The sequence below is a fragment of the Peromyscus californicus genome, unplaced genomic scaffold, assembly GCF_007827085.1.
Source record: "Peromyscus californicus insignis strain IS unplaced genomic scaffold, ASM782708v3 Scaffold_20__1_contigs__length_68692818, whole genome shotgun sequence".
In the NCBI taxonomy this organism is placed as follows: Eukaryota; Metazoa; Chordata; class Mammalia; order Rodentia; family Cricetidae; genus Peromyscus; species Peromyscus californicus.
The window spans coordinates 67207701-67225001 of NW_026294503.1; the positions used below are offsets into that span (position 1 = coordinate 67207701).

The 17301-nt window shown below is 45.8% G+C and overlaps 1 long non-coding RNA gene across 1 annotated transcript; it reads right to left on the bottom strand.

Moving 5' to 3' along the window:
* Positions 1–2843: 2843 nt before the first annotated feature.
* On the bottom strand, positions 2844–10534 carry LOC128117161 (uncharacterized). The gene is made up of 2 exons (XR_008220722.1): positions 6909–10534; positions 2844–4125 (listed from the first exon to the last, which is right to left on the bottom strand). It is a non-coding gene; the product is annotated as an uncharacterized LOC128117161 (long non-coding RNA).
* Positions 10535–17301: the final 6767 nt, after the last annotated feature.

A 17301-nucleotide genomic window follows, 5' to 3' on the forward strand; every position in this document is an offset into this window, starting at 1 on the left:
GGGCGGGGCAGGCCGGGCCAGGCGCCCGGGCAGGAGGCAGCTGCATATCTGCGGTCCCGACCACAATTGCTGGGAGTCGCGTCCCGGAGACTGGCGGCGCTGACTCTGCCCGCTGCGGCCGCCGCGCCGATTAGAGCTCGAGAGGGAGCGCCAACCCGGGGAGGGGGGCGGCGGTGGGGGAGTGCCGGTGCCCCTCTCCCTCTGCCCTGGCCAGCATCTCCAGATGCCCAGCCGGGTATTTCTCAGCCTCCGTTATAAACCCAGGAGGAGTCCAGCCTTCCAGCCTTGATCCAGACTGGATCAAAAGCTACCGCTTTGGGACCCTGCAACAACAACCTGACGGTGCTGACATCCTGCAGCCCCGAGGCTGACGGCCTGCCTCTCCTTCTCCCCCAGCACCCACGAAAGAGGACTCGGAACCTACTTTCCTCGGAAGCGCTCTCGGCAGAAGTCGATCCAAGGAGCCCCAGACACAGAGGCCGAGCATTCCGAGGCCAGAGCACCCCCTGCTGGCTGGCTCCAAGCCCCTGCCCCTCCCCCTCCAGCTGTGACCTCCAGCTGTGTTGGTCTGGGAGAGCTGGCCTCTTTGATCTAGGAGCGTGGCCACCCCCTCCAGGCGCCCCATTAACCTCCATTATCCCAATTAGGCATCCCTCCCAGTCCTGGACGCCGGCTTCAAAGCCCCTTTCAGTGTGGTGAGGAGAGGGGCTGACTCTTGCCCCTCTCCAAGCCAAGTCATTTTCAGGCAAGACCCTGGTATCCGGGTCCCCAGTATGTGTTCATGATAATAGAGCTATAAAAAGGATCTCGAGAGAATAAATAGGGAAGGGGACCCTTTTTTCCTCGTCCCCAGTTCTGCATTAAATGATTGAGGTAGTAGCATCCAGCATCCTGGCTGACCCGAGCCTCTCATCAACTTACCCAGTTTTATCCTATCGAGGGGAGCCAAGAGCCACCCTCCTCCATCCTTAATCCTATCTCAACACTCCCAACCCTCCTCCCTCTTGGAACAATTTCCGCTGGGGGAGCCCGAGCAGGGTTCAGCACAGTGGCCGCTTCCTGGAACATTTTCCTGTATCCGAAACCGCGGCTCCCTCCCCAGGGACCCGCTGATCAAGGCCAGATGGGAGCAGGGATGGGGGTGGAGGTAAAGGAGCCAGGCTCTCACCATCACCCCCTCCCAACACATTTGCACACCACAGGGAGCCCCTGCCCTGACACACACACACACACACACACACACACACACACACACACACACACACACCACATGCCACAGTCATACACCCATGGGCATTCATGGCGACACAGGAACCACAGGGCTGAGTCTTGGAGAGCCAACACACCCATAGATATCACCACACACTATCTCCACCCTACCCCACACCCTTCTAACCACTCGTTGGGCCCTCCTTGCCTCAAAAGGAGACCTTAGGGATCCAAAAATACTGGGACAGTGCTGCAGGAAGTTATTAGATCACAAAGGGGACAGATTTGGACAATCTAACGTGCCTACTGCACAGTATCTAGTACCCTATTCCTCTTCTGGACGGCTACTAGGTCTGATCCTTGTCTCCTGGGAAGATGCTTACACGTTCCTGCTTGGGTGCTTCTCTCGGAGCACATTCTAGTTGTTTCCATTCTTACAGAAATGCAAGGTATTCACCAGGTTTATTTAGGACAGCCAGAGTCAAAGAGAGAACAAAAATGAGCAGCTGCAGCCATTCTAGGGTCTGGAGGAGAACACTAGCCTGACTCTCAAGGACAGACAGGAAATCAAGAAACCTCCCTGGTGACAGACCACTCCTCCTTTCTCCCTGCTGCTCCTCTGATACTTATTTATAAGATTTCACTGTGTAGCCCTGGCTGGTCTTACCCTCTCAGAGATCAGCCTGCCTCTACCTCCTGAGTGCTGATATTAAAGGCATGAGTCACCTGGGGCTGGAGAGAGGGCTCACTGGTTAAGAGTACTGGCTGTTCTTCCAGAAGACCAGGCAGGGGTCAATTCCCAGCACCCACGTGGCAGCTTATAGCTGTCTGTAACTCCAGTTCCAGATCTAACAACCTCACACAGACATACACGCAGGTAAAACACCAATGCACATAAAATAAAAATAAATTGCCTGACAGTGGTGGTGCACACCTTTAATCCCACTGGGGAGGTAGAGGCTGGCAGATCTCCATGAGTTCAAAGTCTACAGCCTGGTCTACAGAACGAGTTCCAGGACAGCCAGGGCTACACAGAGAAACCCTGTCTCAAAAATAAAATAAAAAATAAAATAAATAAATATAAATTATAAAAAGAGAAAAGGCATGAACCACAATGTGATATCCAGCTGTTTTGTTGTTTGTTTGGGAAAGGGTCTCTATTATTTAGCTCTGGCTGTCCTAGGACTCACTATGTAGGCCAGGCTGGTTTCAAACTCAGAAATTCATATGCCTCTGCCTCCCAAGTTCTGGGATTAAAGGCATAGACCACCACATGACTTTTTTTTTTTTTGTGGTGGTTGTTTTGACGGGGGGACTGTTTTGTTTTGATACAGAGCCTCCTGTATATATGACTATATGGCTAAGAATGACAATGAACTTCTGATCCTCCAGCCTCCATCAGGTGCTGGGATTACAAAGGTATTCCACCATGCCTTTCATCTGTTTGTCTCTTACAGAGAGAGTGCAGGTTGGCTACAGCTGGATGTGGGGGACCAGCCCCCACATTTATTTACCCTAGGGACTCTTGAGGAATGAGGGATAAGAGACTTAGTTAGAAGTAGAGGGAGATAAAAAAAAAATTAAAAAAAAAAAAAGAAGTAGAGGGAGAGAAACAAAGAGAAAATACAAGATAGTCTCGGGTGGGCCTGGAGCCTTATCCACCGGCCCAGAACTTTATTCTAAAGGTCTATTTATAACAATGCCAAGGGGTGGAACAGAAGCCCTCCCCCTTGCTAGTTACAATCAAGTGTAGACCCTTACAAACACCTGGTACCCAGGCCCGTGGTCCCATCAACCTCCTATGCAGTCCTGCTGGAAACAGCCACTAGGAACCTAGTGGGCTCCAACAGTTGGACAGATTCAGAAAAGCTGAGGCTGGAGATACATAGGTGTCCCAGGCTTTTTCTTTTGGTCCATCAACCCAAATTATTACACAGAGACTTATCAGTTTTGAATGAATGCTTGGCCTTAGCTTAGGCTTGTTTCCGGCTCGCTCTTTTAGCTTAAATTAACCTGTTTCTCTTTATCTGCCTTTTGCCTCAGAGCTTTTTGTTTTTTTCTTTCCTTCTTACTTTCACAGCTTCTAGTGTCTACTGGCTGGCAGCTGCCTGGCTTCTTGCCCTGGGTGTCTCTCCTTACTTCCCCTTCTCTTGTTCCTCCCCTCTTTTTTGAGCCCAGCTTTGCCTCCTACTTATTCTCTCTGCCTGGCAGCCCCACCTATCCCTCTCCTGCTTACCTATTGGCCATTCAGCTTTTTATTAGACCAATCAGGTGCCTCAGGCAGATGTGACACATCTTTACATAATTAAACACACATCCTTACATCGTTAAACAAATACAGTATAAACAAGAGTAACACACCTTTCCACAGTTAAAGTAATAGTCTGCCACAGCATAAACAAATGTAACACATCTTTATCTAGTTAAAGGAATATTCCACAACACATAGTCTTCTGCTTCTTTGAACATCTCATTGGTTCACAGGAAGTATGTGAAACTGGAAGGTTCCAGAATATGTCACTATGGAAGGATGGGGGAAAGAAAAACTGAAACTAATTGAGCTGCCCAAAATACTCATTACACAATTTTGTTTTGGTTTATGTTGGGTTCATTAATATGTTGAACAAGAATATCCAATAGATATTGCAAAGATATTTAATTAAATTCAAGGTGGCTATTCTTCATAAAAGCCTTTAAAGAAACAGAATTGAACAAATAATAGAGATTGTAGCTTTGAGATCTTTCTTAGAGTTGAAGTCATTTTCTTGGAGCTGGGGATACATTCTGATTTGCAAAGAAAAAAATGTTATGGAGACATCCTGGTGTCACAGGCCTATAATCTCAGCACTCAGGAGATGGAGGCTGCAGGATCAGGAATCCAGCCTCATCCAAGGCTATATTGAGTTCAAGGCAGGCCTAAAAAAGAAAGTCAAAGCTGAGTGTGGCTGCTCACACCTTTAATCCCAGTGCTCGCGAGGCAGAAGCAGGCGATCTCTGAGTTCTCTGAGTCTGAGGACAGACAGGACCACACAGAGAAACCTTGTCTTGAAAAACCAAAAGGGGGCTGGAGAGATGGCTTAGCAGTTAGGAACACTGACTGCGCTTCCAGAGGACCTGGGCTCAATTCCCAGTACCCACATGGCAGCTCACAACTGTCTGTAACTCCAGTTCCAGGGGACCTCACACCCTTACACAGACATACATGCAGGCAAAACACCAATGCACATACTATAAAAATAAATCAATTATTTTAAAAAAACAAAATTAAATAAATAAACAAATATAAAATAGAAGAAGAAAGGAAGGAGACCATGGGTGTTCAAGGTAAGCTCACAGACACAGGTATGACAGACTCAGCAAAACTATGACAAGGTAGCCAACTCTTCCTTTCAGGTAAGATACAAAAAAAAAAACCAAAAACATCAGTGCATTGTGGCATATGCCTGTAATTCCAATACTCATGAGGCAAAGAGGATCTTGAGTTGAGGCCAGTCTGAGATACACAATGAAATAATCCTATCTCAAACTCAAAAACAAGAAGCCAGGCTTGGGGGTACATGCCTTTAATCCCAACACTTTGGAGGCAAAGGTAGGCTGACCTCTATGAGTTTGAGTGCATAGGGAGTTCCAGGCCAGTGAAGGCTACATTGTGAGAACCTGTGTCAAAACCAAAATAAAACCCAAACTAAAAACAAGAAGTAGGGCTGGGTGGCACATATCTGCAATCCCAGCACTTGTGAGACTAAGGCAGAAAAATTGCCACAAGTTCACGGCAAAGCTAGACTACAGAGTGACACTCTTTAAAAACCAGAAAGTGTGAGGAGCAGATAGGTCATTACTTTTGGTTATTTAACTGTAGAATCCTAGGCGGCAAGACCAATTCATATGATACTGTAGGCTTATATTACAAATACTCTTTTTTTTGTTATTTGTTTTTTTTTTTTTTTTTTTTTTTTTTTGAGACAGGATTTCTCTGTGTAGCTTTGCGCCTTTCCTGGAACTCACTCTGTAGCCCAGGCTGGCCTTGAACTCACAGAGATCCGCCTGGCTCTGCCTTATAAGTGCTGGGATTAAAGTCGTGTGCCACCACCGCCCGGCCCACGAATATTCTGTGTTCCTGGTGGGGGGCAGTCTATATTGTTGTACCCTCCATAGTATAGTTCCCAGTGGTACCCACCAGTGCTAAAGCTTGAAGAATAATAGCAAGGCAGGAATAATAAAACCACAGAAACTCTTAGAGAAATTACTTGATGTTTCTTTTCTTTCTTTCTTTTTTTCCAGACAAGGTTTCTCTGTGTAGCCTTGGCTGTCCTGGAACTCACTCTGTAGACCTGACTGGCCTCGAACTCACAGTCATCCACCTGCCTCTGCCGCCCAAGCACTGGGATTGAAGGCATGCGCCACCACCACCCAGTTTGACAACTTTGATGCTTCGTTTTAGAAAAAACTATATATATATATATATATATATATATATATATATATATATATATATATATATATATATATTATCAATTTATAATATATCAATTTATTTAGTGTATGTGTGTTTATACCAAGATGCACACGTGCAACTCAGGGTTCAAATCCTGTTCTCTCCTTCGTCCTAAGATCTAACTCAGGTCATCAGACACGGTGGCAAAAGCATGTATACACACACAATACACAAATAAATGTTTAAAAAACAAAACAAAAACATCACTTGATCCAGATAAGCTCAGTGTGTTGGAACGTCAGGAATGTCAAAGTACTCTGTGAGTGAGAATGATAAGGGATTCCATAAAAAGGACGTCCTGAGGAACAGGGCAGTGTGCGAGGAGCTGTTTCCAGAAGCGATCTTCCCATCTAGAGCCCGGGCGAGAAAAGCACCCGCCATGTTGTTCCGCACCAGCAGGTGGCAGCAGCGAGCTGCCCAGAAGCCCCACCTGTAGCACTTGGAACCCCCACCCTCCTCCAGCACATCGCCACTTTTCCGTAACGGGCAAGAGCAGAGTTGTGAGTACTGAGGCAAAGGGTGGGGTGGGGAAAAGCCTGTGGTAATGGTTCTAGCCCTTCTCACAGTCTTGGCCGAGAGACGCACTTGACACAGGTCCAAGGTATCTTGTTCCCTAGGCCAGAATCCGAAGTTTCCATCTATTTCCTACCCCACCTGCTTTTCCTTCTTCAAAAGACATTTCTTGAGGCCCTTATTGTGTGGAGTACCCTAGAAGTGTGGGAGGAAAAGTGTGTAAACTAGTGCAAGACAGCCTGGTAAACAACTATACTTGGATGAGGACAGGTAGGCAGTTTGAATAATGAGTAAGCACACACTACCTTGGGAGTCAGATAACCAGAGTTACTTTACTCGCCCGGACTCTTTGTCCGTAAGATGAGGTCATTTCAACCGGGCGGCAGTGGGGGCGCACGCCTTTAGTCTCAGCACTCGGGAGGCAGAGCCAGGTGGATCTCTGTGAGTTCAAGGCCAGCCTGGTCTATAGAGCGAGATCTAGGACAGGCACCAAAACTACACAGAGATACCCTGTCTCAGAAAAAAAAAAAAAAAAAAAAAAAAGCTGAGCTGAGGGCACTTCCTCCAGTGATGATCAGCGGCTGCAGCTCATGGTAGAGAGCAGCGCTTGCCTAGCATGCAGAAGGCACTGGGTTCACTTCCCGGCACAACCACACACATGTCCTCACCCAGCTCAGTCTTAAAAACTTACCAGAGTGCAGAAGCACCGCACAGAGATTTGAGGAAGAAGTTGAATGTCCTAGAGTTGAGTCCAGGTTTGTCTACATAGCTAGTTCCAGGACAGCCAGGGCTACGTATAGAGAGGTCCTGTGGAGAGAGAAGGAGGCACAGACAGGAAGGAATAAAGCAGATAACTTCAGAGAACAAAGACAAACACTCCCTGCTGCATTACCAACAGGGACAAGGACAAGACTAATTGGAGGCCAGTCTGGTCTGGATTCTTCCCACATATCCACAGGCATTTATCAAGCATCTCCCCGGGTTTCTTTCCAGAGCTGTAAGACATTGGGACTGGTAGAATGATTACCTATAGCACTTCAGGGAGCTCTGGGTTCCAACCCTAGGGCTAATAAAACCCAGTGGGATGGCACTTGCTTGTAATCCTCTGCACTCAGAGAGTCAGGAGGATCAGGAGTTCAAAGCCATCCTGAGTACAAGTACAGTTGGAGCCGGGCAGTGGTGGTGCACGCCTTTAATCCCTGCACTCTGGAGGCAGAGCCAGGCAGATCTCAGTGAGTTTGAGGCCAACCTGGTCTACAGAGTGAGATCCAGAACAGGCACCAAAACTTCACAGGGAAACCCTGTCTCAAAAAACAAAACAACAACAACAAAAAAGTACAGTTTGAGGCTACAAGAGACTCCGTTCTAAAAAAAATCTAAGTGAGTGGAGTGTGGCGGTACATGCCATTAATTCCAGCACTCAAGAGATAAAGGCAGGTGGATCTCTGAATTCAAGGCCAGCCTTGCCTACATAGTAAATTCCAAACCACTAAGAGCTACATGGTGGGAACTTGTCTGAAAAATGTATATAACAGTAAGACAAACAAAAAATACATTTCTCACAGACAACCCCATACTCATGCCCTTGGGGGTGTCTTTCCTTTGGAGTGCCTCCTCTCTCTTTTAACTATCAAGTTTAAAGATCACATTAAGCTATCTTTATTAGGCCTCAACTTGGCTTTAAAAGAAATATATTACCATAAGAAAACATTAATCAAATTGGGTGTGGCAGCCTACACTTAAAATTCAGGGAAGAGGGAAGTAGAATCGAGGAAGGCTGGGAGTTCAAAATCATCCTAGGATACATAGTAAGTTTGAGGCCAACCTGAGATACATGAGGCCTTGTCTTAAAAATAAATTAATATAGCTGGGCAGTGGCACACACTGTTAATTCCAGTATTGGGGATGGGCATCGGGGACTATGGGGGTCCAGCCCCTCGATAGTCCCCTCCCAGGGTCCGGGAAGAATCTACAACCGGCTGATAATTAATTTTTGAAGAAAGGAAATGAATCTATGTACACAAAACTCCTTAGTCCATACACTTTATTATTCTGTCAGTTCTCTCTCTACCAGCTTATACTCTGCTCTCATTTTTAGCTCCTTTCTTGCCCAATTTCTCTTTACATTTATCTGCTGTCCCCTCTAGGTTCTATCTAAATTCCTTCATCTTAGTTCTGCCCCTTCTAGGTTCTCATCCATCTAGTTCTTTTCCATCTCAGCTCCTCTCTCATCTCCTTTCTCTCTCATCTTGTTCTTCCCCATCTGGCTCTTCCTCATCTTCCATCTCGTTCCTCTAGTCCTCTCTTTTAGCCCTTCAATCTAGTTCTTCCCCATCTCAGTTTGTTCCTCTCAAGTTCTTACCCATCTAGTTCTTCCATTCTCTTTCCTCTTCTCCCTCCTCCAGTGCCCTGGGAGTCCTGGTATATATACACTTACAAGCAGTATTCCCTTAGCAGTGCAAAGCCAGGCTTCCAGGGTCAAAGGGAAGGGTGATAAGAATCACATAGGGAGGCAATAACCGTTAATTATCATTTGCAACCCCAAAGGAAGTGACCAATGGGGAAATGAATTAACTAAAGGCTAAATTCGGGTAATATCTAAGAAGAGGGATCTTATGTGCTCACCTATAGTCTTAAACGTGATTGGTAGAAAATGTTAAGAATCTATAAGTTGCTAGGTCAATGGGAGAAAATAAAACTGCCTTCTTTTTTCCTATGGCTCCTATCTGTCCAAGCAATCTGCGGTTTTTCTGCAGGGTGGGGGAAAGTGTGCTCGGTTGCTAGGCAACCTGTGTACAGGTAGATGCCTCTGGTGATAGTTAAAGGGAGATCTGGAACCGGAGGTAAGATTTGGGAAAGGAGGAAGTTAAGCTTAATTGGCACATCTGCCAGGCCTTCTCAAACAGGTAGCCTGGATGCTTAAGTCTGTTCTTAGAGAGTACAGTGGTATCTCTGATAAGGTACTTTTCTCCATCTGGGGATGGACCTGAACAGATGCTGCCAATGATGATAATTACAGGGAGGCTTGAGCTGGGGTTCTGGCTGAGCATAGCTGTCAGTGCAAAAGGTTATCTAAATATTCCTAGAGGTGGTTAGGTAAGGAGTTAGAGGTCTATAAAGTTATTAAGGTTGTAATAAAGCAGGGTCCGAGCTAAATTGTGTAAAGCTATTACTTAACTTCCACCTGACCTAGGCGGTGTCTCCTTGTGGAATTTACCTTAAATCAGGAGACTTGCATGTGGACTGTTATTACTGCTAGTCCTTGAAAGTGGCTAAGGGAGATATCTGATTCCAGAGGAAGCCTTTCCTGAGGCTGTTTTCCAAATACCTGAAATGTGTATGTCCAGAGAGTGATCAGTCCACACTGTTAGCCTTTCCTAGGGAAAAGTCAATTGGGAAAACTATGAAGGCACACATGATTTTCATAACAGAATACAACTGATATATAACAAGCCAATAACACCAAAAGCTCCGTGGAATTTGTCTTCCTCTGGAGGAAATCCTTGATCCCTCCAGGTAGTGAGTTCTTATGATATATTCCTGCAGCCACAGCAGATGGGGTGGGGAAGATCTCTGTGAGTTCCAAGTCAACCTGGTCTAGACAGTGAGTTCTAGGACAGCTGAAGCAACATAATGAGACCCTGTCTCAAAAACAAACAAACAAACAAAATTAACTACTATTTTTAGCAAAGAGGAGGCCAGGGAGATTGGCCCTGCCAGGAACGTCAGATCTTTATCTCTTCGGTTCCTCCCTTCCTTCATGCCTCTGAATTAAATCCTCTGATCACTAAATAAATAGGACAAACAAGAAAAAACGAGGATACTCTTGACAACTCTATGGTGTTAGGGAACTAGTTCTCTACCTCTAAGGGACTACATTTCAAAATTATATATCTGCAGCTATATGAATAAATCCTTATTTTTATTTTATGTGTGGGTGTTTTGCCTGCTTGCAATGGCTAGTGCCCATGGAGGCCAGAAGAAAGTTTCAGATTCCCCGGAACCAGAGTTACAGACAATTGTGAGCAGTCATGTGTTTGCTGGGAATCAAACCCTGTCCCTAAGAATGAGCAGTTCCCCGAAATGCTGAGCCATCTCTTCAGCCCCTAGATAAATCTTAAAGAACGAAATATGAAAAATAAAACAATTAGATGCCTCTCTGGCTCCATATTGTTATGACTTGGTGAGCTTTAAAATAAAAATGTAGAGGTGGGCATGATGGCGCTTGCCTCTAGTCAGTCACACTTGGGAGGCAGAGACCAGGCCCATCTCCGGGAGTTCCAGGTCAACCTGATCTACAGAGGGAGTTCTAGGACAGCCAGGGCTACACAGAGAAACCCTGTATGGAGCTGGAGAGATGGCTCAGTGGTTAAGAGCACTCACTGCTCTTCCAGAGGACCTGAGTTCAATTCCCAGCAACCACATGGTGGCTCACAACCATCTGTAATGAGATCTGGTGCCATCTTCTGGCCTGAAGGGATACACGCAGGCAGAACACTGTATAAATAATAAATAAATCTTTAAAATAAAAAGAGAGAGAGACCCTGTCTCAAACAAAACAAAACAAATAAATAAAATAAAAATGTAGGTGTAGGTGGGGTTGGAGAAATGGCTCTGCTCATAACCACCTGTAACACCAGCTCCAGGGGACTCAAGCCCTCATGTGGCCTCAGCAGGCACTCCCACAAAGGTGACATGCACACACCCACGTACACATAAATAAAATTAAAATAAGTCTTCTAAATCAGACGTAGTGGTGCCTTCTATAATCTTAGCGAGCACTAAAGAGACAGAATCAGGAAGTCCAGGAGTTCAAATAACTGAGACTTTTTATTAATTATGAAAGCTTGGCCTTAGCTTAAGCTTGTTCCTAACTAGTTCTTAAAACTTAGATTACCTTTTTAAAAAAAACTTTATTTATTATATATACAGTGTTCTGTCTGCATGTATGCCTGCACACCAGAAGAGGGCACCAGATCTCATTACAGATGGTTGTGAGCCACCATGTGGTTGCTGGGAATTGAACTCAGGACCTCTGGAAGAACAGCCATTGCTCTTAACCTCTGAGCCATCTCTCCACTCAAATTAACCTTTTTATATTCATCTATGTTTTGCTACATGGCTCGTTCATTACCTCTCCTCATTACCATATGCCTGACATCCTCAGAGTCTGGCTAGCAAAGCTTCCGTGCTTTAGATTCTCTCCCAGAATTCCTATCTTTCCCTGGAAGTCTTGCCTATTCTCTTCTGCCTTGCTATTGGGCATTCAGCTCTTTATTAAACCAATCAGAAGGTTCCTTAGGCAGGTGAGGAAAGTCAGAGACACATATTCACACATTGTACAAAAAGATTATTCCAACAGATCTCTGTGAGTTAAAGACGAGGCTGGTTTAGAGAGTGAGTTTCAAGACAGCCAGAGCTACACAGAGAAACCCTGTCTTGGTTTGAAAAAAAAAGTGCATGTTTTATTTGGTTCTATTCAGACAAGGTTTCACATAGCCCAGGCTTCATATCTAGCATCACTTTTTGTTTTTTCTTCCGGAGCTGAAGAGCTGAGGACCGAACCCAGGGCCTTGCGCTTGCTAGGCAAGCACTCTACCACTGAGCTAAATCCCCAACCCCCTAGCATCACTTTTACAATTACATTTATCATCTAGAAAGCAAACATTCTATAATAACATCATTATAAACATCTCTGATAAACCATACCACAGTCACCACTATGCATCATAAAGCAAGTACAAGACATTTTACATTGTGTCCTATGTCCATAATGATCAAGGTTACAAATTAATTAAGAGCCATTATTTGAAACTCCATTCTAACTTTGCAGCAGAGATTTCTAAAGGATGCAGGATTAGTTATTTTCTGTTGCTGTATAAAACTGTACCTTCTAGCCGGGCGGTGGTGGCGCACGCCTTTAATCCCAGCACTCGGGAGGCAGAGCCAGGCGGATCTCTGTGAGTTCGAGGCCAGCCTGGGCTACCAAGTGAGTCCCAGGAAAGGCGCAAAGCTACACAGAGAAACCCTGTCTCGAAAACCCAAAAAAAAAAAAAAAAAAAAAAAAACTGTACCTTCTAAAGGTTCCGCAATCTTCCCACACAGTCCCACCAACTGGGAACCAATGTTCAAATACTTGAACCCATAGGGGCCATTTCTTTCTTTCTTTTTCTTTTTCTTTTTTTTTGGTTTTTTGAGACAGGGTTTCTCTGTGTAGCTTTTCCTGGAACTCACTTGGTAGCCCAGGCTGGCCTCGAACTCACAGAGATCTGCCTGGCTCTGCCTCCCGAGTGCTGGGATTAAAGGCATGTGCCACCACCGCCCGGCTAGGGGCCATTTCTTATCCCTATCACCACAGATGGTATGACATAACTCTGTAAAACAAACAAACAAGCACTCTTTTGGAAAGGATCTTTCTTTCCCATTAATGGCACAGTTTGAAGTATTCACTCTCCTCACTAAATTAAAAAAAAAACTATGTGGGGCGGGGGGGGGGGGGGGGGGGGGGGGGGGGGTGGGGGGTGGGGGGGGGGTGGGGTGGGGGAGGGTGGGGGGGGTGGGGGGGTGGGGGAGGGTGGGGGGGGAGGGCTGGAGAGATGGCTCAGAGGTTAAGAGCACTGGCTGATCTTCCAGAGCTCCTGAGTTCAGTTCCCGGCAACTACATGGTGGCTCACAACTCTCTGTAACTCCAATTCCAGGGGATCTGGCTCCCTCACAGACATGCAGGCAAAACACCAATGCACATTAAAAAAAATAAATTAATTAAATAAAATAAAACTTTAAAACAAAACAAACAAAAACTATGTGGTGTTTTTATTTTCTGTTTATTATTTATTTTATGTGTATGGCTGTTTTGCCTGCATATATTTCTTCTATGCATCACTCACAAGCAGTACCCACAGAGGTCAAAAGAGGGTGTTAGATCCCCTAGGACTGGAGGTATAGAGAGTTGTGAACCACCTTGTAGGTGCTGAAAATTGAATCTGGGTCCTCAGTGCTCCTAACTGCTGACCCATCTCTCCAGCCCCCATGTGGTAGTTTAAAAGAGAAATGTACCCCATTGCTTAATGTGTTTGAACTCTTGGTCCTCAGTTGGTGGCGCTGTTTGGGGAGGCTTAGGAGGTGTGGCTTTGTTTGAGAAAGTACATTACCATGTGGGGGTGGGGTGGGGCTTTGAGAGTTTATAGCCTTACCTTATTTATCGTTTGCTTTCTCTCTGCTTTTGATTTCAGGGAAGGATACAAGCTCCCAGCCTGCCTTGCTGCCATCATAGACTCCTCGTATCCCTCTGAGTCCATAAGCCAAAATAAACCTTTTCTCAAGTTGTCTTTGGTCATGCTGTTTCACAGCAACAGAAATAGTAACCAATACAAACCATTACTAAAACAACAAACAAATTAAAAAATTAAAAAAAAAAAAAGGTTAAAAAAAAATTGCACCCAAACAAGTTCCACAACCGAGGATTGGATTCCTACATAGATGAATGAGTGGAGGGAAGAAAGCTAAGACATGCAGGCAAAACACCAACGCTCATTTTAAAAAAAAGGAGTGTGGGGGGGGGGTAGAGTGCTTGCCTAGCAAGCACAAGGCCTTGGGTTCAGTCCTCAGCTCCCCGCCCGCGGCCCCCCCCCCCCCCCCCCCCCCCGAAAAAAAGAGCTTCTCTTATTAATTTTTTTTTCATTTATGCGTTTATGTACCTGTATGTTACAGGCCAGCTTGGGCCAAAGAGTTAGAGTTAGAGCCTATTTCAGAAACAAAGTGAACAAAACCAAGAATAACAATCAAGTGGAGAAAATGGCTTTAGTCTGAGGCAGACATGCACGCGATCACCGGGCTGGAAGACAGGGTCTTTGGCACAGGCCTATAAGGCAAGCGCCTGGGACCAGGAGGAACAGGAAGAATTCAAGACCCACCTTAGCACATATCAAGCTTGAAGCCAGTTTGGGCAACATGAGGCTGAAAGGAAAAATACCTGCTCAGGACCCTCAAGACCAAGTTCTCAGCACAAAGGAGATTTATTTGCCCCAGAGGGACAGAGGGCAGGGATAAGAGACAAAAGGAGACAGGGGACAGTGGGGAAGGGAAGGGAACAAGGGAGGGGGCAGGACATTTGTCCCTGACTACCTCTGGACAGAGGGGAGACAGACATGGCGCATAGGTAAATGGCAGCTTATAAAGGTACCTGGGGAAACCCCATGTTAGGATGATGTGTTTAATTTTAATTAGGCATGTTAATTAGGTGAGCCAACAGGGGCTTTTGATTGCTGGACTTCAGTATGTTGATAGCTGGACCTTGATAGTCTTGGGGGGGGGGGAGGAAGTGGCCAAATAAGGGACTAGACCTTAGTGGCTAGCTTTAGGGAGGTGATCTAATGATTTTTAGCAAGGCAGAGGGAATGGGGGAGAAGGCTGCCAGAGCCATGTTTGCCACCCTCCAGCTGGCAGAGGCCCTTCGGAGGCCCTGTCCAAAAAAAAAGCTTTGGTCTGAAGTCTGTCCCAGGGAGGACTCATTATTTTCGAAGTCTTTTCCTTCTCCAGGTTGGCCACAGCATGAAGGGTACCACCAAGAGACAGCTTAAAACGACACCAGGACACAGGCTTTCCCCTTCTGCTTCTCTCCTCAATCCACTGAACCCTGAGGTACATGGCAAGAAGAGGCATGCCTTTGGCACAGTGCCTGCACCGATGTGACAAAGGAAGAGAACTGAAAGGGGGCCAGATTCTAACATCAAGAGAAGCAGGCAGGAGGCAGACCAGCTGCAGGAATGAGAGGCCAAGGGCATTTTAATTATTATTGTTCCATCCAAAAATTCTAACCAGTTTTTGCCAGGTGTGGTGCATGTACATAATCTCAGCCAGAGGGTGGGGCCTGGAAGGTAGCTCAGGCAGGAGGATTAAGGACTGCAGGCATTGTAGGTTGCTAAGCAAGATCTCAAAAAAGGAGCCAGGTGTGCATGTGACCTGTGGTGACCTGTAATTCTAACAGGACTAGGGAAGTAGAGTCAGGAAGACCAAGCCTTAAAAGTTATCCTTCCCTTAATATTGAGTTCACGGCCAGCTTGGGGTACAGAGGACTGTGACAAACAAATCAAAACAAAGAAGGAAATGAACTGAAAATATGTACTAACTTATCACCATGAGCCACAGTTAGGTCAGTTCCGCTTTTTTTTTTGGTTTTGTTTTTCCCTGAGATAGGTTTTCTCTAGGTAGTGTAACCTGGTCTGTACTGGAACTTGCTCAGTAGACCAGGGTGGGCTTGAACTCACAGAGATCCACCTGCCTCTGCCTCCCAAATCCTGGGATTATAGGCATGTACCACCACTGCCTGGCTCAATGTTTTTATTTTATTTTTATTTTTTTAATTATACATCAATTTTTTTAAATTTATTTACTTTTATTTTATGTGCATTGGTGTTTTGCCTGCAGATCTTTGAGTTACAGACAGTTGTTAACTGCCATGTGGGTGCCAGGATTTGAACCCAGATCCTTTGAAAGAGCAGTTAGTGCCCTTAAACACTGAGCCATCTTTCCAGCCCCCAAAATTAAACAAAGGTCTGAGAGCCCAACTATTCTGTTTTTGTTTTTGTTTTTTCCGAGACAGTTTTTGTTGTCTCTCTGTAGCTTTGGAGTCTATGCTGGAACAGCTCTGTAGACCAGACGGGCCTCGAACTCACAGAGATCCCCCTGCCTCTGCCTCTCAAGTGCTGGGACTAAAGGTGTGCGCGACCACCGCCCGGCTGATCTCTGGATTTTCATGATGGGAATGAAATCTCTTATACTAGAGATGCTATAAATCTTTGGGTCTTCCCTTAAAGAGTTAAGGGAAGCCGGGAGGTGGTGGCGCACGCCTTTAATCCCAGCACTCAGGAGGCAGAGCCAGGCGGATCTCTGTGAGTTCGGGGCCAGCCTGGGCTACCAAGTGAGTTCCAGGAAAGGCGCAAAGCTACACAGAGAAACCCTGTCTCAAAAAACCAAAAAAAAAAAAAGAGTTAAGGGAAGTCTTAATTTTATCTCTCCTGCTGGGCGGTGGTGGTACACGCCTTTAATCCTAGCAGAGGAAGCAGAGGCAGGCGGATCTCTTTAAGTTTCAGGCCACTCTGGTCTATAGAGTAAGTTCCAGGACAGGCTTCAAAGCTACGCAGAGACAAAAAAGAAAGAAAGAAAAACAAGAACAACAATTTACCTTCCTTTCTTACAGTCACACTGTCACACCTCCACAGATGGTCCTGCAAGTATTTAGCCCCACCCTCCAGTACTCTCCAAGGCCTGGAAGTCAATGAGTGTGGACACCAGAAGCCGGTTTATGTCACATTTTCAGCCATTAGCAACTAGACCAACTCAATGCCCAGCTTCTAAGGTGATTTTAGGGTCCCAGCTCTTGGGGGGAAAGATGTTACGTCACTAAACAGTGATTAGTAAGTAGTCTTGGGGGCTATTGAGAATGGATATCTCCCTTGTGGTTAGTTTTGGTCCCCACTTCCTGTTTCTCTAGTAAAGTTAGAAAGGGAACGATCACAACGGCCTAGGTGAAGGTTTTAATAGTGTGCAATGCATGGTGTGGAGGTATAAGAGGCCAAAGGGAAAAGCTACTTCCTCCTGGTCAAAAGAATGGAATCTGAGATTGACCTCTGGCCCTGGGTGGAGACATGACATTCTGATCTGCTTCAAAGATTAGAATGTTACACAGGAGTGTCTCCTCCCTTAAGAGTTAATCCAACAGGGCCTAGTCAGGAGTCCAAGGCCTGAGGAAAGTTGATTCATCCAAAGATGCACTAGGAAGAGGGAGGAGTAATTATCCCCTTAATGAAGAATGTACCTGCACTTCCCAGAAGCCCCATGCCCCTCGAAGTTGTTTACAGAGCTCCTGAGAGGAAGTGCTGTAAACCTGCCTTTTGTCTGGGTTCTGACTCCACAAGTGCGGTTGGCAAGATGGTTCTGTGGGTAAAGGCTCTTGCCACCAAGCTTGATGATCAAGCCAAGGACCACCATCGGAGGGGGCATCAGCTGTCAGAATTTATTCTCTGATCTCGACACATATCCTATGGCACTTGTGCATCCACCCTCTCCCCAGGAAATAAAAATAG